Below are 26935 nucleotides of genomic sequence, written 5' to 3' on the forward strand. Positions count from 1 at the left end.
ACATCAGCTTTAGTGGGTAAAAGTCTGCATACTATGGCTATAGTGCAGGCATACCAGGCTGACCTGCTGAGGGACCTCGGGGAAAGCACTGAGATCGGGGCTGATGTAGTCAGTGAGCTCTGATCCTCATCATTTAGCCCTCGGTGCCACCAAGGAGACAGCCAGATGTATTGGCGGTTCTATGGCAGCCCTGGTGGTCACGGAGAGACATCTTTGGCTAAATCTGACCGAGATTAAGGAGAAAGATAAGAGCTTTCTGCTTGATTCAGATGTCGTCCTCCCAGTTTCGACGGGGTTCTACCTACAGTGGTGGGCGCCGAGCAGGCTCTGGTTATGTCTCAAGAAGTACAGACTCTGCTGCAAAAGGGGGCGATAGAGAGGGTTCCCCCCGCAGACAGGGAGTCAGGCTTTTACAGCCGGTACTTCATAGTGCCAAAGAAGGATGGAGGGTTGCGCCCTATCTTGGATCTTCGTGTCTTGAACCGGGCCGTAGCGAAGCTCAAGTTCAAGATGCTCACACTCAAACAGATCGTATCTCAGATCAGGTCTGAGGACTGGTTTGTCACGATAGATCTCAAAGATGCTTATTTCCACATCTCTTCCGCAGCACAGGAAGTTCCTGAGATTCGCTTTCAAGGGAGAAGCGTATCAATATCGGGTGCTTCCCTTCGGTCTAGATCTTTCACCCTGCACGTTCACGAAGTGTGTGAACGCTGCGTTAGTCCCCTTGCGTATGCAGGGGATTTGCATTCTCAGTTACATCGATGACTGGCTGATCCTAGCACAGTCATCTCGTCTCGCGGTTCAACATCGAGCGGTTCAACATTGTTGTGCTCACGCACATGAGGAGGTTGGGGCTGAGGCTCAACTCCAAGAAGAACGTTCTTTCTCCGATCCAGAGAATAACGTATCTAGGCGTGAGTTGGGATTCGGTCTCTATGCGCGCCTGCTTATTAGAGCCTCGCATGGAGTCGATCCGCTCAGCCGTGAGAGGGGTGAAGCTAGACCAGTCACTTACTGTAAAGCAGTTTCAGAGACTGCTGGGTCTCATGGCAGCAGCGTCCAATATCATTCCGTGCGGCCTGTTGTACATTAGACCATTACAGTGGTGGCTCAAAACCAGAGGTTTTTCCCCAAGGGGAAATCCTTTTCGGGTTATCAAGGTTTTGCGGCAATGTCTCCACTCCTTGGTCATGTGGAAGGATCCTCGGTTTCTGGCCCTAAGCCCGTTACTGGGAGCACCGTGCAAGCAGGTATCTCTGAGCACGGATGCCTCCCTTACGGGCTGGGGGCGACCATGAGTGGTATATGGCAGGAACACCATCATTCGTGGCACATAAATTGTCTAGAAATGTTGGCAGTGTTTCAGGCTCTGAAGCACTTCCTGCCGTATCTCAGGGGCCATCATGTGCTTGTTCACACAGACAGCACATCGGTGGTCTCCTATATCAACCATCAAGGGGTCTGAGGTCTCATCAGTTGTACAAACTGGCGCGCCTTATTCTCCTTTGGTCCCAGGGGAAACTTCTCTCAGTGAGAGCTATGTACATCCCTGGGCGGTTGAATGTGGAAGCAGACATCCTGTTGAGACAGGGGCCGAGGCCCGGGGAATGGAGACTTCACACCGAGGTGGTGGAGCTCCTTTGGGAGAAGTTCGGCAGGGCCCAAGTGGACCTGTTTGCAACACACAAGAACACCCATTGTAAACTGTGGTTCTCCCTAACGCCTCCAGCTCCTCTCGGACTGGACGTAATGGTGCAGGAGTGGCCGAGGCTGCCCCTGTATGCATTTCCCCCGATCGCTCTGCTTCCGGGAGTTCTAGAGAGAGTGCGCCGGGACGGGGCCCGTCTTCTGCTAGTAGCCCCGGTCTGGCCGGGCCGAGTATGGTTCTTGGACATTGTGTCTCTCCTCAACGGCTCTCCCCTGGAGATTCCACTCAGGGAGGACCTTCTCTCTCAGGCGGGCGGTGTCTTCATACACCCTCGCCCAGAGTTGTGGAAGCTGTGGGCTTGGCCTCTGAGGGGGCCCAGCTCATAAGCTCTGGTCTCTCAGCTGAGGTTGTGGAGACCATTCTACACTCTAGAGCTCCCTCCACGAGGAAACTGTACGCTCTGAAGTGGAAACTCTTAACTGTATGGTGGAGAGAGTGCCTGTGGGATCCAGTTAACTGCCCTGCGAGTGCGGTGCTGGAGTTCCTGCAGGAGAGATTCTCCGCTGGGTTAGCTCCCTCCACACTGAAGGTGTATGTGGGGGCCTTAGCTGCTTACCACACTCCTTTGGGTGGTGTTTCTTTGGGGCAACACCCTTTAGTAAATGGAAGCTTTAGCGTAAGTTCTGCCAGGAAGACTTAATTGTCATGTCACTTTAATTTTATCTATCCAATCACATGCTAAATACCTGGGTATAAAAGATCGGTACTTACTCATGTCTGAGTTCGCAGATGCTGACGCTCCCATTCACTTGACGATCTGGGCGTTCCGTAGTGGTCGATCGCTGGTCCTACGATAACTAATAATGTGTTTACAGTGGCGTTCTAAGTCCATGTCAGCCTTTCATTCTGTTCAATGGGTTACCGCAGTAACAGACGCGAGTGCTTCACTAACAAGAGCAAGTCTCACGTCAGACTCAGATCAATCGCTTCATGAGGACTATCTGGGCATGTTATCAAAGACACGGCTGTGGTTTTCATCACCATTCTGGCGACATCACTACATCAGCATTTATCACAGTGATATGCATATGGTTATGCATTCCGATGCCGATTGGGTGTAGTATATTACTCTTTTTCAACTTTGTCGCAAGCATATCTGTATAGAGCACACACATGCATCGTGTGAGACGCGCACAGGTGTTTGCCGGTCTGCTCGTGCAACGTGATCTCTCGTTGTGACTCGTTATGCCCATAGTGCTCGTAAATGATTCGCATGACACCGGTTACCGCTATAGATAGTATTTTGTTATAAAACTGAAACAGAACAGATATGCACAGCATATTTTGACTCTATCATTCTCCCTACGAATGCAAGGAAAATTAACACGGGTTTTAAAGCAACATGCACCCATTTAATCGGGGCTTCATGTTGAACTGAAGTTAAGCTGAAATCGCGATTGTTATCAGATCACTAAAATTGAATTTAAAAACTATGCTGAGCAAATAAGCATATTTAGGTACAGCACCGACATCAGTGCTTTGATCCGGTCTGATTCAATGGCGTTAGATTCATCTTCCAAGTGTTGTGAGTTCGTCACATATGCAATTTAACTGTCACAACAAAGTTTCAAGCTTGAAGTGTTGGCTGTCATCCAGCAGAGTACATATTTTGCTCAAACATACGGGGCACCAAGCGTTGGACCGGCTTCCTTTCGTGATTCGATATGGCTTCCTTCCCTATGAGGAAGATCTGTAGCGTTCTGTGCTCATATAAAGGTGCTGTTTTATGTTCAATCTTCAGGTGCTACATGGAAAGCCTAATGAAATACTCATCCACCTATTCAAAGAAAAAACATCTCAAATTAATTTTCCAGAAATTAAACAAAAGTGTGCTTTGATGAACACAGAAAAACACATTTTGATGGTGAGAACAAGAAAATATATGTAATTCGCTGAATGGAAACATTTCGTTTTTTATACGTATTGTTGAAGGTTAACAATGTTTGCAAGATAAATGAGTTTAAATTATCTCCTTGATACATTCTTTGCATTATGATACTTTTTGATGTTGTGATGGTAATGACGTTTTGCAGTGCCAGTTGGCAAATGGATATAAAATACTCAAATTACATTTAAGCTCAGTCGTGGCCATTTTTATATCTTTACATCAAAGCATGTAAACATTGTCTTGACATAATTTTAACAAAATTCAACCAAATTTCATTCATCAAAATGTAAGATGGCAAAATAGCCCCCAATTGAAGAATCACCCTTATATTTCTAGAAACTTAGAATTTGGTGTTATGTCTCCCTTGGACTTCCGTGCTAGGACGCCATGGCTACATTCATGAATAAAACAAATGTGTATCTCGCTTGTACTCTCAGCATCATATGTTGGGTAAGGTTTGCATACAAAACAAGGTTGACTTGATATTCGATAGCAGTACTAATTTAATTCCTTACTCAATCCGACCTGTTATCATAAGATTGCATCGCACAGCATCTAAATGGCAGCACGGGAATACAATTATTCAAATCTTTTATGAATATAGTGAGCAGAGTGCACTCCTTTATAAACGCATGAAACTGCCAGATGCTTCAGTTCAGATAAACTCAGTGGAAACTGCTGTGGTCAATCTGACTACACCGAATCATGATCTATTGGATGTTCTACTATTCGTTGGTCAAACGTATGCACTGGAAGGCAGAATTAGCGGTGAACAAGCTCTGAACCATTCAATCCTGATTGTGTGTTTTCTGTTTTGTGTAGCGCCTCCAATTGGGCATTGTATTCGAGTGCCCAACGGACATTACATTTATGCATTTGGCGGACGCTTTTGTCCGGGCACCTTGAGTTGCATTCAGGGTGCACATTTGGCGTTTTCGGGTCTTGCTTTTCCTGGGAATCGGGCCCGCGGCTCGGCGTTGCTGGTGCCATGCTCTACTGTTTGAGCTACAGAAAAGACATGCCTGTGATCAGTTACACTCACACTGAATTCTATCGTGACTAAAACAATATACAGGGGAGTAAATATAGCATTGACTGTTGCACAGTCTGCATATGCGTATTGATTTCTGGCTGCGCCGCAAACAGCGAGTTCTCTCGCAGTAAGTTTTTCTCTTCACTAAAGCTGGCACACACGGTGCGCTTATAGACATTGTGATTTGTTGCTTTTCAGACTGCGATCCTGATGCCACCCTGGGGGATCTCAGTGCATTTACAGCAGGCTGTATGTTAATCAGACGCACGAAGACGTGTCTGGAGATTTACATCAACTAATTCACTAAATTATCATGGCGTTGGGGAACATGTCAAACTAATTATTAAAGACATCAGATTTTATTCTAGGAATTTTTAGGATTGCGATATTGTCTCATACTGCCAAACGTGGCTAAAATCACACAGTATTATCCTGGCTTAGGTATCAAATGAAAATTTCGCTTCGATCTCTTCCATAGGTTCGGTAGCGGTGTCGGTTCCTATATAGCTAGTTATGGTTTTATTAGCTAGTAAAGCTTAAACATATAAAACATAATTTTTCCTTTTGCAAGGGCATCGTCCGGTGTTCTCAATCACATGCGCATGTTATGTATTTGTCATGCTGTTCTGGTTTATTTTCTTTTGGGGGTTCTCTCAGCAGGTTGACGGTTAGATGGTGTTCTATCAAGATGTGAGCGGGAGCTACGCCCAGGGGTTTAGAATCCTCCTAACTGCAGATGGAAAGATGTGTGATCTCTAACTCGCCTGTGCATGGGCCATTCTTTCAGATTGGTGTTGCTACGAACATAGCTCAACGCGCAGAGTTGGCATCCTCTACTAAGGTCTCTCCTATCAAGAAGCATTTGAATGCAGGATTCCATGATGGTCAAGATGGTTTCTTCAGCAATGCTTAAACCATCAGGCATGTTCATTAAACTCTCCCATAATTCCAAAGGTAAAACTAGGATTACCTACTTGTCTTAACAAACATCAGGTACGTTCAAAGCTTTTAAGGTTGATCTTCCACTTACACCGATATTCCGATAGAAGCCATGTTTTATAAGCCTTTCGGCTTCATGTGTCCAGGGAAATTCACTTTAGAAACTAATCAGTTTGATTCTACTCTCGGTCTTTCCTGTTCTGATCGTCACTTCTCACCCAATTTCTTTACTCTTTTACTTAAGCATTCTAGAATGACTTTAAAGGTTCTGGTATCACATGAACAATTTCTAAGATGAAGAATAATTACTGTCCCTTCACTTCTAAGGTTAAATATCTTCACGTTCATCCTAAGACTTCTGACCACTCCCCCCTATTTTTATCTAATGGAGCATCTCTCTCTAAGGCCTGGTTCAGACCCACTTTTATACTGACTTAAAAGCTGCAGTTTACCTCCTTCTCTTCATATCAGACTTTCTACAGCTACGACAGCGGAAATTCTAGGCCAGCATTTAAGCTACCGTGAAGATGATGTTCTTCTGCATTCAAGTCTTATACAAGACAGATTCTAAAATCATCCTTGAAGCTCAGCAAGCTCTCCAGTAATGGTTCTGGTAAATCCCTATGCAACTACTGGTGGTGGTGTTCCGGCCAATTCGGCTCGGTACGTTATGATAGCATGGTCTTTCTACTATATCAAAGATGGCGTGTGGCCCTGCGGCCTTGTCTCTGTGGTCTAGCAGACTGTGTGGCCCTGCGGCCTTGTCTCTGAAAAAAAAAAAAAAAAAAAAAAAAAAAAAAAAACATCATTCTGTTTAATCATGAAGTGGCCTTTAGCCATCAGCAGGCGGCGTTCCATGTTCACGCTTAACATGTTAACTCTTATTCTTCTTCTTTGTAGGAACTCCAGGACACAAGACAGGTGGGTCTATTTTATTTACCTTTTTTCGTGTGGCCCTGCGGCCTTGTCTCTGTGGTCTAGCAGACCGTGTGGCCCTGCGGCCTTGTCTCTGTGGTCTAGCAGACCGTGTGGCCCTGCGGCCTTGTCTCTGTGGTCTAGCAGACCGTGTGGCCCTGCGGCCTTGTCTCTGTGGTCTAGCAGACCGTGTGGCCCTGCGGCCTTGTCTCTGTGGTCTATCAGGCCGTGTGGCCCGGCGGCCTTGTCTCTGTGGCCCTGCGGCCTTGTCTCTGTGGTCTAACAGACCGCGCGGCCCTGCGGCCTTGTTTCTGTGGTCTAGCAGACCGCGCGGCCCTGCGGCCTTGTCTCTGTGGTCTACCAGACCGTGTGGCCCGGCGGCCTTGTCTCTGTGGTCTATCAGGCCGTGTGGCCCGGCGGCCTTGTCTCTGTGGTCTATCAGGCCGTGTGGCCCGGCGGCCTTGTCTCTGTGGTCTATCAGGCCGTGTGGCCCGGCGGCCTTGTCTCTGTGGCCCGGCGGCCTTGTCTCTGTGGCCCTGCGGCCTTGTCCTTGTGGCCCTGCGGCCTTGTCTCTGTGGTCTACCAGACCGTGTGGCCCAGCGGCCTTGTCTCTGTGGTCTATCAGGCCGTGTGGCCCGGCGGCCTTGTCTCTGTGGTCTAGCAGGCCGTGTGGCCCGGCGGCCTTGTCTCTGTGGCCCGGCGGCCTTGTCTCTGTGGCCCTGCGGCCTTGTCCTTGTGGCCCTGCGGCCTTGTCTCTGTGGTCTAACAGACCGCGCGGCCCTGCGGCCTTGTCTCTGTGGTCTAGCAGACCGCGCGGCCCTGCGGCCTTGTCTCTGTGGTCTACCAGACCGTGTGGCCCGGCGGCCTTGTCTCTGTGGTCTATCAGGCCGTGTGGCCCGGCGGCCTTGTCTCTGTGGCCCGGCGGCCTTGTCTCTGTGGCCCTGCGGCCTTGTCCTTGTGGCCCGGCGGCCTTGTCTCTGTGGTCTAACAGGCCGTGTGGCCCGGCGGCCTTGTCTCTGTGGCCCTGCGGCCTTGTCTCTGTGGCCCTGCGGCCTTGTCTCTATGGTTCAGCAGTCCGTGCGGCCCTGCGGCCTTGTCTCTGTGTCTAGCAGTCCGTGCGGCCTGCGGCCTTGTCTCTGTGGTCTAGCAGTCCGTGCGGCCTGCGGCCTTGTCTCTGTGGTCTAGCAGTCCGTGCGGCCCTACGGCCTTGTCTCTGTGGTCTAGCAGTCCGTGCGGCCCTGCGGCCTTGTCTCTGGGTCTAGCAGTCCGTGCGGCCCTGCGGCCTTGTCTCTGTGGTCTAGCAGTCCGTGCGGCCCTACGGCCTTGTCTCTGTGGTCTAGCAGTCCGTGCGGCCCTGCGGCCTTGTCTCTGTGGTCTAGCAGACCGTGCGGCCCTGCGGCCTTGTCTCTGTGGTCTAACAGACCGTGTGGCCCTGCGGCCTTGTCTCTGTGGTCTAGCAGACCGTGTGGCCCTGCGGCCTTGTCTCTGTGGCCCTGCGGCCTTGTCTCTGTGGTCTAACAGACCGTGTGGCCCGGCGGCCTCGTCTCTGTGGCCCTGCGGCCTCGTCTTTGTGGCCCTGCGGCCTTGTCTCTGTGGCCCTGCGGCCTTGTCTCTGTGGTCTAACAGACCGTGTGGCCCGGCGGCCTCGTCTCTGTGGTCTAATAGGCCGTGTGGCCCTGCGGCCTCGTCTCTGTGGCCCTGCGGCCTCGTCTTTGTGGCCCTGCGGCCTTGTCTTCGTGGCCCTGCGGCCTTGTCTCTGTGGTTATACATGTTTTATATATAAATATATATTATATAAAACAAAAATGGCCAAATGTACATTTATGCAGCAGCAGATATGAATTGCTCACGTGTAGTACTCATCTACAACTATAAATTCAAGTTCTGTTTAATCATGAAGCGGCTTTAGCCATCAGCAGTTGGCGTTCCATGTTCACGCTTAACATGTTAACTCTTATTCTTCTTCTTTGTAGGAATCCCAGGATACAAGACCGGTGGGTCTATTTTTATTTTTCACCATTTTTTGGGGGTAGGATAGGCTCCGTCCAGGTGAAAGTATTCTTCCACTTATTCTTGGGGGTCGGCTGCGCCTCTGCCTTCGTCTTCAGGCAGGATATGCAGAGTCCGGACCCTCAGATTGCGAGCTACGGACGGGGCCTATGCCAATATACTTTATTGCTTGCTGGGTTGTTAATAAATGGATAATTGTCACAGTATTTATTCTCCCGAGTCTTTCTGGCAGAAATGGAAGCTTTAGCGTAAGTTCTGCCAGGAAGACTTAATTGTCATGTCACTTTAATTTTATCTATCCAATCACATGCTAAATACCTGGGTATAAAAGATCGGTACTTACTCATGTCTGAGTTCGCAGATGCTGACGCTCCCATTCACCGCCATCCTCCCCACCACCTCCAAGTCAAATCCTTCCCTACATCCACCCCACCACCACCAGGATGGTCCCTTCCATACCTCACGTGGGGGTCGGCTGCGCCTCTGCCTTCGTCTTCAGGCAGGATATGCAGAGTCCGGACCCTCAGATTGCGAGCTACGGACGGGGCCTATGCCAATATACTTTATTGCTTGCTGGGTTGTTAATAAATGGATAATTGTCACAGTATTTATTCTCCCGAGTCTTTCTGGCAGAACTCGTTTCCTCCGTGGAACCTTGAGGTTAAGACCTGTTGTGCGCACCAGGGTGCCAGCCTGGGACTTGGCCATTGTGCTTTAAGGTCTTTCCGAGGCTCCCTTTGAGCCGCTTGAGGAAGTTTCAGAGAAGTTTCTTTCTCTTAAGACTATCTTTATGCTTGCTATTTCGTCTTTGAAAAGAATTGGAGATTTACAAGCCCTTTCGGTGGCACCCTCGTGCTTGGAATTTGCTCCCGGTATGGCCAGGGCCTTCCTGTCTCCTAGGCCGGGTTATGTTCCTAAGGTTCTCACTAATCCTGTGAGACCTATTGTACTTAAGGCTTTCTGTCCTCCGCCCTTTGTGACATCAGACCAGGAAAGACTTAATCTGCTTTGCCCTGTTCGTGCACTAGATGCTTATGTCCACAGAGCTGCCCTGTGGAGGAGATCTGAACAGTTGTTTGTGTGTTACGGGTCACCCTCGAGAGGGGGACCAGTTTCTAAGCAGAGGATGAGCAAGTGGGTGGTCGAGGCCATTTCACTTGCTTATGTGGCGGCCGGGCAGCCTTCTCCTTTGGCTATCCGGTCCCACTCAACCAGGACTATGGTGGCCTCTCAGGCTCTTTTGGCAGGGCTGTGATGCGGCTGGATGGTCCTCACCGCTCACTTTCGCCAGGTTCTACGAACTAGACATTAACACTTCTCCGGGGGCTCGGGTGCTCGCTTCCTGAGTACACAGGCGGGTATCCAGCTCCTATGGGGGCTTGGTTAGTCTCGTTCCCAAAGCGGTGACGCAGCTCGAGTTCCCATGAAGGGGAACGTCTTGGTTAAGTCTGTAACCTTAGTTCCCTGAGTAGGGAACGAGATGCTGCGTCACCCTGCCATACTACCTGCATGCCCACAAGCGCCTTGCTTCATACTTTTTACAGAAGCTGTTGACGTGTGTTTCCGGGGATGCTTTATACTTTCCAGTCGATGACGTCACCGGTCTATGATGTTCCGTCTCTCTATTGGACTGATGACATATGTGCTTCACGACGCAATCAAGCAGAGGCGTTCCCAAAGCGGTGACGCAGTGTCTCGTTCCCTACTCAGGGAACTAAGGTTACAGACGTAACCGAGACATTCTTCAACCAATCAGACCACAAGAGGTGTGATCAAAGAGCAACGGCCCATGGCTTCTCTATCCGTCATTGTGTTAAACCCACCAATGGCGCGCTAGGTGGATAAGCCAGTCTGTGATTGGTTCCCGCAAAAGTGTAACAGAAGCAGTAGAAATGAATGTACAGGTTTCCAGACTGAGTTGCAGGGCGAAATCAAATCACCGGCAGATCAGGCTGGGTTTACCCAGTCTAGCTCCACATGGCTCCGGGGTGTTAATAAAGGCCTTTTGAAGCCAAGTGTACGATAAATATCCATATTTAAAACTTTATAGACTAAAATAACTAGCTTCCGGTGGTCAGCAGTACACAAGTCTACTTGCGCTAAAAGAGTAACCCCTGACGTGATGTATAGGAGCATCGGAAGCTTTGACGCCTCTTGCGGATAGGGCTGGGCAACAAACTCAAGCCCCCCTTCTCTTAAATCGAAATCCTCCGCCATTTCCCTTTAAAAATTCTAGTTTTAGACTCTAATTCATGACGGGTATTTTGTTTTGCTCTATCCTCTGCACTTCTGCGTTCGTCAATACGCATGCGTCAAGGGTTCAAGGGTCAAGGGTTACTCTTTCGCCATAAATTGACTTGTGTACCGCTGACCGCCGGAAGCTCTTTGCTTCAGAAGGCCTTTATACAACTTAAAATACTCCGTCATTTTTGGCCTCACAGACATGAAAGATATGTCTTTACAAAGCTTAAAGTGTCTCCTTTTATTTGTGTACACTAAATGAAATAAAACACAAATGTTGTGCTTTTCGCTAAATAAAGAAAACAAACAGGATGCGTGTTCTCCCGTCTGTCTGAAAAACTGACACAAACACGTCAGATATCTCTTTATAAAGCTTTGAATGTCTACTTTTAAATTAAGTAATTTATATTAAAAATATATATATTCTCTGTTTTTGTAATCTGTATGAAAACAGCGAGAGGCACAGTTCCTCAAGCGGAGCCTCGTTATCTTTAATGTGACCACACCCACACACGCGCAAAGAGATTCACATGCAAATCGTCCACATGGAAGGAACGCAAATCTGTAAATGCCCCCCGTCACCTCAAAATAAATCATCATCTTCATCATTCTTCTGCTTTTCATCAAGTTTGGAAGAGAGGCTGTGAGTTTATCTTGGAATTACCTGAGAAGAAGAAAAGAGCAATTTTAAGATGAGAATTTTTAAGGTAAAACATTTATTCTCACTTATATTAGCGTTATTTATGCATAAATTTACACATTTTAGTCTAGCAATAGTTCAACTAATAAGTTGAACTATTGCTAGACTAAAATGTGTGAAATCAACGGAAACGTTGAAAATTAAATATAGACAGTTAGGCAACCTTTCAATGCTAATACACATACAGTATGAAATGAGGGTATTTTATGCTCTATAATATTAAAGACAGCTTGATATTAAAGTAGGGTTGCCTACTGTCCCGTATTAGCCCGGACGTCCTGTATATTGAGCCTAAATGTTCTCCCTTGTCCCGTTTATTGACTACTACGCTCATCTGACCACTGACTAAGTGGTCGTTCACATATGTTGCGTCTTTTGCACGCTCAAGTTCGTTAACATTTAGAATAACGCAGCTCCGCCATGATGCTCCTGCGATGCGGCACGCTCGTTTTTTAAAATATTTATTATATATACGCAGGAGCGTTTAGTTTGTTCAGCAAAGGTGTGTTCGAATAAAACGCCTGTAAACGTGGCAGGAACATCTGTTTGTGTATGCATTTGTAGATTATATTGCAAACAAATATTCAACTGCGATACTGTAATGGGAGATCCATGTTGAAAACAGTTGAACAAAACTATTGATTTCTTAAAAAATATTAATTATTAATAAAATTATTAATTTAAAACAAATTCTTACTGACCCCAAACTTTTGAACTGTATGTATAATGGTACAAAAGCTTTAGATAGTTTGCGTGTAACAACTGACATTAATTTCTATGATGTTAAAATTATTTTTAGGATTAAATTGTGCATTAATAGTTTGAGCAAATCAAATGTTTTTATATCCGGGAACCTTTTATACACACACTTAACTGCAGACACTGAAATAACATACACTTTGAGGGTCCCTTATAAAGAACCACTATTGTCCCTTATTTTTGTCCCACTTTTTGTCCTTTGTTGTGTATATTTGGATGATGTTTTGTTGTAAATAAAAGCAAGCAATTCAAAAAGCCATTATTTTTATTATTTTTATCTCCTCACATTCTTTGTTCTAGTTCCCTCACAGTCATTCAGCTGACATGGCCATTAGGATTAGGGGAGGGGTCTTTGTCTTTCTCAGGTGTGAAACACATATTCATGATGATTCACGCCCTCCTCGCATAAGCCTTACTATCACAAAACATGTCTTAGACATTTTAAATCAGTATATTGTTTTATGTGAATGAGTGGCCAGAGTGATTTTTACATCGACTTGAAGCAAAATTTCTAGCCTACGTGATCCAGTTATCAAAAGTCTTGTGAACAAATATTCAGTATGGATTTTATAGCCTTATAACAGTGATATTTTTTTTTCTTTCCAAAACCACGCATAAATGTAATTTTCTCAAAACTCCAAACTTTTACACACATGCTACTCACATATTATTGTTGCAGAGTTTGTGCTTAAAACAGTGTACTCAGACTTTAGCCATGAAAATGTTACAAGTAACAGAAATAAGCTCAAATATCAGGGCATGTCAAAAAACCTCCAGGGCCCAGAAAACAGCTCAGGGTTAATCCCACGGGGCAATGTGGAGCAGATGGATAGATGCACTTTTTTGGACTTCAAAATGACCCAATCAAGTCACTGCCATTATAAAGCTGGGAAGAGCCAGGACATTTCTAATAACTCTGATTTTATTCGTCTGAAAGAAGAATGTCATATACACCTAGAATGACTTGAGGGTGAGTAAATCATGGTCTAATTTTCATTTTGGGGCGAACTAACCCTTTAGGGTGTGCCTTTAACCCCATTGAACCCAACTGTTGATGTGCTTTCATAACAGAGCTGGGAAATGCTGCATTAAGCAATGAGTCACCTCACAGAACAACAAGATCATCTTCTAAACCAATTCTTATGTCTTGTGCCACAGACTGCAGAAAAGGAAGAATATGAGCACCAACAGAAGGAGCTGGAAAAAGTGTGCAACCCCATTATCACCCAGCTCTATCAGGGCCCATGCAGGTGGCATGCCTAGGGGATTTCCTGGAGGGGCAGGAAGTGGTTCCTCCTCTGGTCCTACCATTGAGGAAGTGGACTAACCTTGACACCAGAACACCCAGGCTCACAAATAAGAAACCAACTCAAACTCTGATTTATGTCAACTTGCTGCATCTCAAACAGGGTTCATATGAACTAGCGTTTATTTACATCGATGTGCCACATGAGACCAACTTCTAGCTTGTGACCAAAGCAATATGGCACTTACGAAACATTAGCATTAACATATTAGCCTGTTCCCTTTCAGTCGGTCACTACGATGTACGTCGGTAATAACTGACGAATTGGGATCACTTTAGAGAGCCCCTATCAGCTTCGAGATTTAGAGAACAGGCCAATGGGCCATTGGCGTGCGAGATTTGCATCTCGCGCTCCGCCCCGCGCCGCGGGTATAAACAGGAAGCGAGAGCATCGCACTGACGTCATTCACTTCGGAGCCGAACGGCGTTGATGAAGCAAGCCTGCTTTTCTAAAAGAAAGCCTATCTGCAAGAGAGATGCTCCAGAGAACGAGAAGGACGCTCTGTGTTGGCGAAAAGGCACGATCAGCGCGACCGCATGTTCACCGCTGCATCATCATAACAAACTGCTGTTCTCACAGCATCTGTCGGTCTGGTGAAGGCGTTTGTTTCAGTGAGTGCACCACAGGACTGCACTTACCACCTGTGTGTTGCCGCGGTCTTCCCCTGGGTGCTTCAGCACTGTTTAAAGAGCGTTTCCTCACAAAAGAGCAACACGGGTGTGACACTGCGTCTTTTTCAAGACGTCATTCCACTCGTGCGTTTCTGGATGCGGATGTTTCCTGTCCTGACGGCCACGATCCCTCTCGCATAAACATGTTGAGACTGTGTTCGTGGGTGATCCGTGTTCTCTCAGGGGAACCGGATCACGTCGACGCGCTGGTCATCTCACCTTCCGCGTGAGGGTTTGAGTGTTTGAGTGTTCAGCGCGCCGTGTGCCGTCTAGCTGCTGAGTGACAGCGCGGGTTGCCACGGCAACTCAGCGCGCGTCACTCGCCGGCTACGCATGTTGAGACTGTGTTTGTGGGTGGTCTATGCTCTCTAATGAGAGCATAGCCACGTCGGCGCGCTGTTGGTCTTGCCTTTTTCATAAGGGCTTGAGTGTTCAGCGCGCCGTGTGCCGTCTCACGGCCACGCCCACTGTCTCACATGTCTGCTGGTGGCTTACAGATGGGATTGCTGGTCCTAAAAAAAAAAAAAAAAAAAGGGACCTAGCGTTTCATTTGGGGCTCTAGCAGAGGACAGATGTCAATCGCTGCATCGGAGAGAGGGCTGTTATGTGTTGAGAATGAAGATGATGCTGAGATTCCCACTATAATAGTGGGCGCTCGTGCTGAATCCGATTCATGCTCGACAGCCATGCTTTCCCGGGTGGCTGAGGCATAGTGCAACGCATAAATCGCCTTGCCTGCCCCTTGCCTTTCCCGGATGTGCGTTGGAAGGCTTTTGCATTATGGAACTATTGGTGCCAAAATATGGAACACCAATAGGGCCATAATCTGTATAAAGTTTTCCTCTCTCTCACTACCCTCATCGGTGGGGTGGCAGTGCCACTGGCAGGCCACCTCCGCCCTGCTTAGGGCATGAGGGTAGTTCTCAGCCGAGGTTGAGCTGCGCACAGCGCTGGCCCTTGGCTAGACGATGTCCAGAAACACCATTGACCCGGATTTGGTTCGGGACTGTTCTTCCCCCGGAGGAGGGCCGGGTAAAAACCATTAGTAATTCTGTTCCGTCACTGGGGTTAAAAACAGCCAGTGGTACCCAAAAATATATATATAAAAAAAAAAAAAAAAAGAAAAGAACAGTTCCAATATCTCTGGGTCTCGGGAGTTCAGGAATGGCAGCGTGTGACGCTACAAGCCTCGCCGCCCTCATTCCCCTCCCCACAAGAGGGCGAGAATGGCAGTGTGTGACGCTACAAGCCTCGCCACTCTCATTCCCCTCTTCTCAGCGGTGTGTGGACGACAGTGCGCGACGCTATGCCTCGCCGCTCTTGTTCCCCGCTGAGGAAGGAGGTGAGGCAGACCGTGTGCAATGCCACAAAGCCTTGCCACGCTCAGCCCCTCCTTCATTTGGAGAATGCGCTGGGCGGTGTACAACGCTCCCATGCCTTGTCAGCCTCTGGTGCCTCTCCAAATCGCCAGCAGGGGGTGCCGGCTGTGGGAACGCACTCAAGCGGCCTTCCCACACTCGCGCACCCCCTCAGCGGATGCAGGTCGTGTGTCAGACCCAGACCCCTACACGGACCACTCCCATGTCGTCCTGGGGTCCCTGCATTCCGCCTCGCTGCCCTGCTGCGGGTACGTCTGTGGTACCGATGGCCCCGCTTGTTCGGTCTCTGGGAGCCTGGCTAGCGCTCCCCAGCCCGTCTCGCTGGGTCATCTGTACCATCAGACTCGGCTTGCGATTCAGTTCGCCCGGCGTCCGCCCAGGTTCGGGGGCGTTCACTTCACGTCTATTACGTGGGTGGATGCCCCCGTGCTTCAGGCGGAGATCGCTGTCCTACTGGCGAAGGACGCGATAAAGCCGGTCCCTCCAGCCGATATGAAGTCCGGGTTCTACAGCCCGTACTTCATTGTACCCAAGAAAGGCGGCGGGTTACAGCCAATCTTGGACCTGCCTTACTTGAACCGTTCCCTCCACAGGATGCCGTTCAGAATGTTAACGCAGCAACGCATCTTCAGGTGCGTCCGTCCCCAGGGTCTTCGGGTCAACTGGGAGAAGAGCAAACTCTGTCCCGTACAGAGGATCTCTTTTCTCGGGATGGAGATCGACTCGGTCGCCATGACAGCGCGCCTCACCGAGGAGCGTGTCCAGTCGGTGTTGAGCTGCTTGAATACGTTCAAACGCAGTACAGCGGTTCCACTGAAATAATTTCAGAGGCTCCTGGGGCATATGGCAGCAGCAGCCGCAGTAACGCCGCTAGGGCTGCTCCATATGAGACCGCTTCAACACTGGCTACACGACCGAGTCCCGAGATGGGCGTGGCACAGCGGGTCCCTCCGTGTCCAAGTGACGCCGAGATGCCGCCAAACCTTCAGCCCGTGGTCGGACCCTTCATTTCTACGGGCAGGAGTGCCTCTAGAACAAGTGTCCAGGCATTCTGTTGTCTCCACGGATGCCTCATCCACGGGCTGGGGTGCCACGTACAACGGGCTTGCAGTATCGGGTCTGTGGACGGGGCCCCAACTGCAATGGCATATCAATTGCCTGGAGTTGCTGGCGGTTCGTCTTGCTCTCAGCCACCTCAAAGGGTCGCTCAAAGACAAGCACGTTCTGATCCGGACGGACAGCACTGCGGCCGTTGCGTACATCATCAAACAGGGTGGTCTACGCTCCCGCCGCATGTCCCAACTCACCCGCCATCTCCTTCTGTGGAGTCCGAAGCATCTGAGGTCCCTTCGTGCCATCCACATTCCGGGCCCGCTCAATCGTGCGGCCGACGAGCTGTCACGGTTGCCCGTGCTGCCCGGGGAGTGGAGACTCCACCCCCAGGTGGTCCAGCTGATTTGGAGTCGCTTGGGGCCGCACAGATCGATCTGTTTGCCGCCCCGACACGACCCACTGCCAGTGGTACTATTCCCTGCCCGGGGGAACCCTCGGCACGGATGCCCTGGCACACAGCTGGCCCCGGGGCCTACGCAAATATGCGTTCCCCCCCCAGTGAGCCTTAATGCACAGACACGGTGCAAGGTCAGGGAGGACGAGGAGCAGCTCCTCTTGGTAGCTCCGTACTGGCCCAACAGGACTTGGTTCCCGAAACTAGTGCTCCTCGCGACAGCACCTCCTTGGCCCATTCCTCTGAGGAAGGACCTCCTGACTCAGAGACGCGGCACCCTGTGGCACCTGCGTCCGGACCTCTGGAAACTCCATGTCTGGTCCCTGGACGGGATGCGGAGGTTCTAGGTGACCTACCACAAGCGGTAGTTGACACCATCACTTCCGCCAGAGCCCCCTCTACGAGACGGCTATATGCGTTGAAGTGGAACCTGTTCGTCGACTGGTGCTCTTCTCACCGAGAAGACCCCCGAAAGTGTTCGGTCAGATCTGTGCTCTCTTTTCTTCAAGACGGGTTGGAGCGAAAGCTGTCTCCCTCCACCCTCAAGGTGTATGTTGCCGCTATAGCGCAATCATGACCTGGTTAATGGTTAAATTCATTAGGCGAGCACGATTTGATCGTCAGGTTCCTGGGGGGGCGAGGAGATTAAATCCGCCTCGTCCTCCCTTTATACCCTCTTGGGACTTGACTCTGGTGCTGACGCACTTCAGAGGGCGCCCTTTGAGCCTTTACAGTCAGCGGAGCTTAAGATCTTGTCTCTAAAGACAATACTCCTGATTGCATTGGCCTCAGTTAAGAGGGTAGGGGACCTGCAGGCATTTTCGGTCGACGAATCGTGCCTGGGATTCGGGCCAGGTGACTCTCAGGTAACCGTGAGACCCCGGCCTGGATATGTGCCAAGGTTCCCACTACTCCCTTCCGGGACCAAGTGGTGAGCCTGCAAGCGCTGCCTTCGGAGGAGGCAGACCCAGCCCTGGCTTTTCTCTGTCCAGTTCGCGCCCTGCGCGTCTATGTTGACAGAACGCAAAGCTTAGGACCTCAGAGCAGCTCTTCATCTGTTACGGAGGACAGCAGAAGGGAAAGGCTGTCTCCAAGCTGAGGATGGCCCACTGGATAGTGGACGCCATCGTCTTGGCTTATGAAGCCCAAGACGTGCCCTGCCCGCTCGGGTTAAGAGCCCACTCCACTAGGGGTGTTGCTTCTTCCTGGGCGCTGGCTCGTGGCGCCTCGCTGACAGATATTGTGTAGCTGCGGGCTGGGTGACACCTAACACGTTCGCTAGGTTTTATAGCCTACGTGTAGAACCGGTGGCTTCTCGTGTGCTCGCTTCCCATAGTCAGCAGCTGAAGTGCCCGTTCTAAGTGTCGGCTTGCTGCGCCATTCCCTTCCCCATGGAACGGATACGTGCGCTTATTTTCTCCAGTCGAGTTCCCCAGGATTGGCGAACCCTGTTGAGTCCTCCGCACCCCTCGGCAGTCGGATGTGGCGGAGCGTTCGACGCCAGGTCTGGCACTTGTATGCATTGGTGGAACTTGTGTCGGACTGGGGTCCGTATGTCGTGACCCCTACGGCGGTCCCATACGTGTATTCTCCACGGTACAGCTCCCTACGGTGAGCTCGTGTCTTTCCCTTGGCAGAGTTCCTCTGCCATCTCAGTTCGGTGTCGTCCCCCGCCTGTATAGGCTGGGGCCACCTCTGGGACTTCCGTATGTTGTGCTGCCCATGGCCAGCCCATACGTGTTCTCTCCACATGGTAACTCCCTCCGGGCATGATGTGGCTCCCGCAGCGTCCTTCGGGCACGCTTTCCCAGCGTTATCCAATAAGTCTGCTGAATGGGTCTTGCGGAACAGCAGTATGACTCTCCCTGCGTGAATTTCCCCGCCCGCATCAGAACGGGGTCTGAGGGGCTCTCGCTGGGCGCTGGAAGTGGTAGTAACTGTGGCGTTTTCCATAGGGATCCCAATTCGTCGGTTATTACCGACGTACGTCGTAGTGACCGACTGAAAGGGAACGTCTCGGTTACGTATGGTAACCCTCGTTCCCTGAAGGAGGGAACGGAGACGTACGTCCCGTCGCCACAGTTCCTTACCATCACTGCATGGCCGAGTCACTAGTTCGGCTCCTCAGTGAAAAACGTCAGTGCGATGCTCTCGCTTCCTGTTTATACCTGCGGCGCGGGGCGGAGCGCGAGATGCAAATCTCGCACGCCAATGGCCCATTGGCCTGTTCTCTAAATCTCGAAGCTGATAGGGGCTCTCTAAAGTGATCCCAATTCGTCGGTTATTACCGACGTACGTCTCCGTTCCCTCCTTCAGGGAACGAAGGTTACCATACGTAACCGAGACGCTTTATATATAAAAATAATATTTTTTTTTCTTAAATATATACATGCTTGTGTGTGTATTTATATATAAATAATAATTAACAGAGTACACACACATATATTATGTAAACACAAACTTTTATTTTGGATGCGATTAATCGCGATTAATCTTTTGACAGCCCTAATATATATATAACGTTACAGTGTACCTTATAAAACTGATGTTTTAATTGCATGTAAATGAAAAGTGCATCAGTGGAATGATGTTATATCCTGATATCTTAACAGTATTTGCATTATATATTTGCTTATTCATGCCTTGGTACCCTCTACGCTTGCTGCATCATTAAACTTTTGTAGGCCAACCGGCAGTTAGCATCACACTGCCAGTGTGGATTTTTCTCATAGTCTTTTAGGTTATCACTTTTGGGTTATAACAACAAAAAAACAAAAACAAGCTCTGTGATCAAAAACAGTTTATGATACTTGCAGGGTTTTTTCCATCAAGATCATTTTCACAGATGAACACAACTTTTATGAATTTTGAAGCCTAAATGCAAAGGTAAGCTATACATAAACTACACCACGGCCCCACAAATTCAACATCACCATCACTAAGCTTCCGATAACTAAAGAGTTATCGGAAGCTTAGTGATGGTGATGTTGAATTTGTTGAATTTTTATCTAAAACATTTTTCCAGAACGTTTGAGTTAGACTAGTTTATAAGAGCACAATTATGAGCATAATGAGGCTGTAAAAGTGGACTGAGTTTACGTGTTCAGCATGAAGACGTTTAATCTCCTCGGAAGGCTCTGTAATCCCATTAAGCCATTTGTTAGCAACCGCCTTTTTCAAGACACGTAACAGCTTCAAAAAGTGGATGAATGTATTGTATGTCGTAGAATAAAATGTGAAAGTGTCTTGAGCTTGTGTTCACCACAGACCTTATTTCAGCCATTTAACCAAAACCCCCTTTGAAAAAACCCATTGACTCCGGGATGATGGAACCGTACCAGTCGTTTCCGCGTTTTGGCCTACAAACGATGTCATACATGCACCACTCTATACATTTCTGCATTATGCAAATTAAGATTTTGCTTGTATCAGAAAATAAAAAGACCAAAAGCACAAGTCTGATCCTCTTAAAATGCTATCAAGGACTTAAGAAGTTTATTTAGTGCGTAAGCCATATGGACCTCTTTTATGGTGCTTTTTGTCCATTTTGTCTCAATGGCTTAAAAGGTCCGGTCTTTTGATAAGTTCACATTTAATCGTTTAGCAGATGCTTTTAGCTAAGGAAATGGCTTACAAATAACAACAAGTAATTCATCCTCATTTCAAATAAGCAGTACAACAAGCGATTCATCCTAACATTTGCATGAAGAACTGTAATGCCAAGTTCAAAATTGTACAGAGTTAAACAGGTTAGAATGAAGAGGACATAAATAATTGTATTTAATTTATAAGCCACAGAAAGGTAGAAGAAAAGGAAGATGATAAAGTGAAGATGGCAGCCTCTAGATGGCGCCCTCTTTGCTGCTTTTAAACACTCAAGAAGAAAGATAAATTATATTATCAACAAATGGAATATAATTTTTTTTTTTAACATAATTTTATATAATCATGCTCAAAACACATATCAATGTGCAGAAATATAATGATTTGCTTTGCCCTTCATTCTTCTGTTGTCATAAATATTTAGAATTTTTTTTTTTTTTGATTGTTAATAAATTATATGATTCTATTTTTTGTTCCAATGGAAGACTGTAACTTTTACCTTTGAAAGCTGATATTCAAAATCGTTTTCCACAGAATCATAGTTCCCTTGTTGCATCATCACTCCACCCCACTTTCTCTTTCATACAAATAAAGGGGAAACCACAAGCAATTGTTCATGTGAAGACATTGTTATGAGCTTTGATAACACACACCTGCAGGAAGAACAGAATAAAAGGACTGAAAATGGGTAAGAATCTACATCTACGCAATATTCCTTAGGCTATGACTATGTTTAATACACCTATTATAATATTGCAAGCACATTTCTGTGTTGTTGAGACAGATATGATGCCCTGTGAAAAGAACTGGGTGAAGTGGGCAGTTTATATTTGCTGTAATGCCTTTTCAAAGCGACTTGCATTTTTGGACTCCTCCACACCTTTGGTTGAGATCATTATCGTAACTTCTCTGAAATGTTGATTTGGTCAAGATTATGCAGCAAGCCAACTTGAGTTAAATGCTTAGAATCTTATCTAACAGTGATCTAAAATATGTCTCATCATCCATCACTGCTATTGTTTCTCAGTGTAAACCACTATTGTAGGTATATATATATATATATATATATATATATATATATATATATATATATATATATATATATATATATATATATATATATATATATATATATATATATATATATATATATATTTCAATCACATGTGTAAGTCAATAGTGGATAGTGGTTAAAATGTTATGGTCATTCTGCATAATTAGCAACTGTAGGCTAATGCAAAATGTATTTGCTTAAATGCTAAACAGGCTGATAGCATCATTGTTGAGAACAGCATGAAAGTATTTGAGTTGCAGCATTGTCTGTTCTGTGTTCAGTTCTGTGGTCTTATGTTGCATGTGAATGGTGAAATACATTTTGCTGACAAAGTCTTTAAACCTACCAGCCATCATTTAAGCTGTAGACAGCAAATACTTTGTTGGGTTAAAAGTAAGCTTGTTTATTCTTACAGTTTAAATAAAAGCATAATTTTATTTTAAAATACTGTTGTATTGTAAAACATACACACATCATGCATTTTATACATAAAATAGAGAATAGGATATAATACCCCCTGGTGGTATCAAGGTAAGAATGAGCAACTCCTTGTACCGTAACCTCTGAATTTGCAAACATGTATTCCCCATAATTCTCCCAAATAAAATTACATTATGCATTAAACATGATTTAGCCTAATGTTGAGCATGATTTACAATGAGGTTCTAATTTCAACACCAATAATAAGATTCATACAGAAAGTCAGGGGCTGTATTCACACATTTTATCTTACCACTAAGAGTTCTCCTAAATGGCAGTAAAAGTTAAGAGGTAAGGGTTTCCTCTAAAAACATATTCACAAAGCTCTGCTGAGACCAACTTTTACTAAGCAATAGAGAGAAGTCTTAAGCTAAGAGTAAGGGCAGTGTTGACCTCGTTGCTATATCAGTGATTTCAATCATAATCATAGAAATATTGTAGAATGAGGCATCATGTTTCCATATTCAAATAAAGGGTTTAAATTAAGAATGTTGCCATATTCAAATATTTTAAGTTTCACTAATTAAACAAATATGTTTAGCTAATTGTCAGCCTCTTACATGTCTGCATCTCGAGAGATTGCAGAATTCAAGTGACAAATTATGTTTTATAAACAAAGTTGGGGAGGAGCGTTCAAATGGTCTCGAGAGGAGCCATTCAGTACACAGTCAACTCACCTAGTTACCTTGACAGTTTTCTGCATCCCTCTGCCACCCAGACTCCTCACTCTCGGCCCAGCCGGGGATATGGGGGAAATACTCTGGGTTTGGGCTAAATGGGAAACGTCCGCGAGCTGGAGCTCAAATTCGGGTATTTATGAAGAAAAGGCTCAGCACCCAAGGCTCTGTGGGACCCGTTTTCATTTTTTATCAATAGAAAAATTATACAATTAATTAATTTTTCAAACTCAGACTCATTGGCCTTGGCTCATTTTCTGTGAGGAATATATATCAGAACACATTTTTAATGACCACACACTGTACACCCCCCCTACACATTTATATTACATACAGGATGTTCGGGTCCACAGGACCCGGGACAAATAAAAGTGTGGAAATTGTAGGTCCTGTGTACTTTCACTCTGTCCTGTACCTTCACATAATATGGGCCCGCTGTTAGTGTGTGTGTGTGTGTGTGTGTGTGTGTGTGTGTGTGTGTGTGTGTGTGTGTGTGTGTGTGTGTGTGTGTGTGTGTGTGTGTGTGTGTGTGTGTGTGTGTGTGTGTGTGTTCATGTTTTTCTATCCCAGTGGGGACTTCAACCTTAATGCACACTTACTCATGGGGATTCGTGTCACCATGGGGACGTAAATTGAGGAAGCAAGCGTATAAATCATACAGAATTAGTTTTTTTGAAAAATATAAAAATGCGTGTGAGTGTGTGTGTGTGTGTGTATGTGTGATGGGTAGGTTTAGGGGTAGGGTTAGTGTAAGGAGAGAGAATATACAGTTTGCACAGTATAAAAACCATTACGTCTATGGAGAGTCCCCACAAAGATAGTGAACCAGATGCCAGAAACTGCACCAGCCGGCTGCTCTCGAATCGCTCTCGCGGCACTTTTTTGACATACGTCACTGTCAAGTGACGTCGGAGCTGCCTAAAGTCGGACAAAATTTCTAACCGGCATGCACTGCTTCAAGTCAGCCGCCAATCGGTCTGCGCATCGCTGGGTGAAATAAAACAAGCCTGATGTCTATCACAGACAGGGCCGTTGCTAGTGGGGTGAAAGGTGGTGATAATTATAGGGCCCCCCCCTGCCCAGGGGACCCACTAAATCCAGTAGTTATGTTATATATTCCCCTACTCTTATGACACATTATAATATATACATTTGTATGCCTGAGAGTTCAATGGAAACCACAAAAACATGCAATATAGTTTAAGAAGTTTAAACCCTCTCTCCCCCCTCCCTAAAAATGGTTTAGTCCGATGGTTATTATTTCAGCAGAGAGATCCAATAAAATCGCAATCACGACAGCTAGTGAACAGAACCAATCAGAGTTAAGGCTGCTCCAAGAACAATATTAGTTAGAAAAAGTTACAGTGGAAGTGAAACTGACTGAAAATGTACGTAAAAAAATCTGGGTACCAGTAACGTCATGAAAAGGAGAGGGAGGCCAGGATAACTATAGCTACTTAATCAGTCTATCAAACCATTCTTTAGGAAGAGAGGTTAGTGCACTGTAACCAGGGAGTCGATGTGATGGGCTGCCGTGTCCCGATCTTTTCCCTGGCCTATTTACTTTAGCGGAATAGGACACCTAATAAGAGTCGCCACCAGTGCACTCCGGTATGGTCACATCTCTGTATAGTGACGCACACCGCCCAAACGATTACACGCTCAAAGTCCCCGTCTTTTTGCGCTATTATTTAGTTTGTTGGTTTGTATAACATGCTGAAAAATAGATATGCGTGTCACAAGAATACAGACTTGCCAGCTGATGTGAAATTTTTAACAATTCTGTCAAGAAAATGTGAATACAACTCTTTGCTAGAGCTGGATACATTTATAAGCTTTATTGAATAAAATATTAATTTAAACAAATTAAGACAGTGAGAAACTTAAATGGTTTTATTTTACATTTGACTGTGTTCTTTTTAATTTCTGAATATTTATATCAGCTGTTAGACAGACTGATTGGAAATACATTTTATAGGCCTTTTCTATTTCTGGTAAGCCAGAAAAAAAAGAATACAATTTCTTGTCTTTTGTTATTTTATTAGGTTGTCTTGCATAATTGCTTGATGACTTCAAACAATAAGTTATTAATCACTTAATGCCATTTTTTATATATATATATAAGTACAACTTTGCATATAAAATAAATAAAAGCAATAACATTTATTTCCATTTATTTATTTATTTATTTATTTATCTGTTTTGTTATTTTGTAAGAAATCCTTATTAGGTGCATAGCACCAGATGTGGGCCTCCATATCTTACAGGCCCACCATATATGATATGAGTGGAGGGCGTTGGGGGCACACATCAACGTTTTTTTTCAGGGGGCCCATAATTCCCTAGCTATGGCCCTGATCACAGCATACATATATAAGCTCCTTCAGTACTATCATCAGCTATTGCGTTCTCCAGAGCTCATTTACACTCCTCCATCCCCAGCTCCTCCTCTCATCTGGTCAGGATTTGGTATTCTGATTCCCCTTGAATCAGACTAAATTCACCAATTATTTTGTACATTTATATATTGACATTAATGATATCTGCAATACATTATGTTGGTTCTGTTCTGTTTACCCTAAGGGGGGGGTTATTGCTGCAATTCTTGCCCAGAACAGAAACAGAACTTTTAAAGCAAAAATCGGGACTGACACATCCATTATTTGTAAGAGTTTCTCCTAAATCGGCAAGTTAGGAGCTACTTTTAGCCTTAAGATGTTTTGTGAATACGGCCCCAGGGCTGTAATAACTATCCAAAACAGCTTTATGCGGAACTGAAAATCATCCCATTCCACACTGTGAGCTGTAAACGGCTGCAACCAGATTGAGTCAGTGAGTTGAATTTGTGAATTGAATCAATTGGATTTCTGAATGAATTATTTTAATAGATTCAGTTTTCAATCAATTCAAAATCAAAATAAATAATCAGAAATGTTACATCTTTTATTTACAGTTTTCTTTCTCTTTTCTTTGTGCAGCGAATGCAACCAATGCAACCCAGACAGAAGCCTTATCAAGCATTCAAATCTTCAATATATGCATACATTTCGTCGTCTTTGCTTTGGGTATCATTGGAAACGGGCTCGTCATATATGTGACCGGCTACAAAATGAAGACGACTGTAAACTCCATTTGGTTTCTCAACTTGGCGATTGCAGACTTCATCTCCATCTTAGTCATCATCCTCAACCTTGTTACTGCCTTTAACAAGAATGCTTGGTACTTCGGTGACTCCTTGTGCAAGTTTGTCAGCTTTGTGGCAGTGCTAAACATGTTTGCAAGCATTTTTTTGCTGACCGCTATCAGCCTGGACCGATGCCTGTCCACCTGGGTGATTGTTTGGGCTCAAAACAAGCGAACTCTGGTCAAAGCCAGGATCATCTGTGCACTTGTGTGGGTTTTATCTATTCTCTGCAGCATCCCCTTTGTCATCAACCGCTTGGAAGAGAATAACCGATGCACGTATAACACACAACCCCCCAGTATCATCAAGTCTCTGTTCATATACAGGTTTATAGTGGGCTTTATCATCCCCTTCCTGATCATTGCATCTTCATACATTGCTATCGGAGTGCGGGCCAAACGTCTCAAAAGAGGAAAGAAGCTTAAGCCTTTCCGGGTCACTATATCTGTGATCCTGGCCTTTTTCATTTGCTGGTTTCCTTTTCATGTTCAACAGCTGTGCACTATAATTGCAATGGAGAATGAGTGGAGTGACTTTAAAAAAGTAATAAAGGATATAGGACCATTTGTAGTGTGCCTGGTTTATATAAACAGCTGTCTGAACCCCATTCTCTATGTGTTCATGTGTGAGGAGTTTAAGAAGAAGCTTAAACAGTCTCTGCTGCTGGTGCTGGAGATGACGTTTGCTGAAGATCATGTGGCTTTCTGATCATCTCGCCCTTCTTGTTCAGGCCTCTCAGAAACACAGGGTCTCAAGGCAAGCGACACAACCATCTCATCATCTGGCAGTGGCCAGGACAACAAAACATGCTTTTAGAAAAACAGTCCTGAAGATATTCATTCATATTAGACTGAAGTGGTCCGATAAAGCATATTAA

General features: G+C 46.2%; 1 pseudogene across 1 annotated transcript; it reads left to right on the forward strand.

The window, feature by feature from the left end:
- The first annotated feature begins 1174 nt into the window (after positions 1 to 1174).
- On the forward strand, positions 1175 to 26935 carry LOC307130334 (C3a anaphylatoxin chemotactic receptor-like; annotated as a pseudogene). The gene is made up of 2 exons: positions 1175 to 1253; positions 25853 to 26935. The product of its transcript is annotated as a C3a anaphylatoxin chemotactic receptor-like (transcript).

This window comes from Gobio gobio (genome assembly GCF_949357685.1).
Source record: "Gobio gobio genome assembly, chromosome: 8".
Taxonomy (NCBI): Eukaryota; Metazoa; Chordata; class Actinopteri; order Cypriniformes; family Gobionidae; genus Gobio; species Gobio gobio.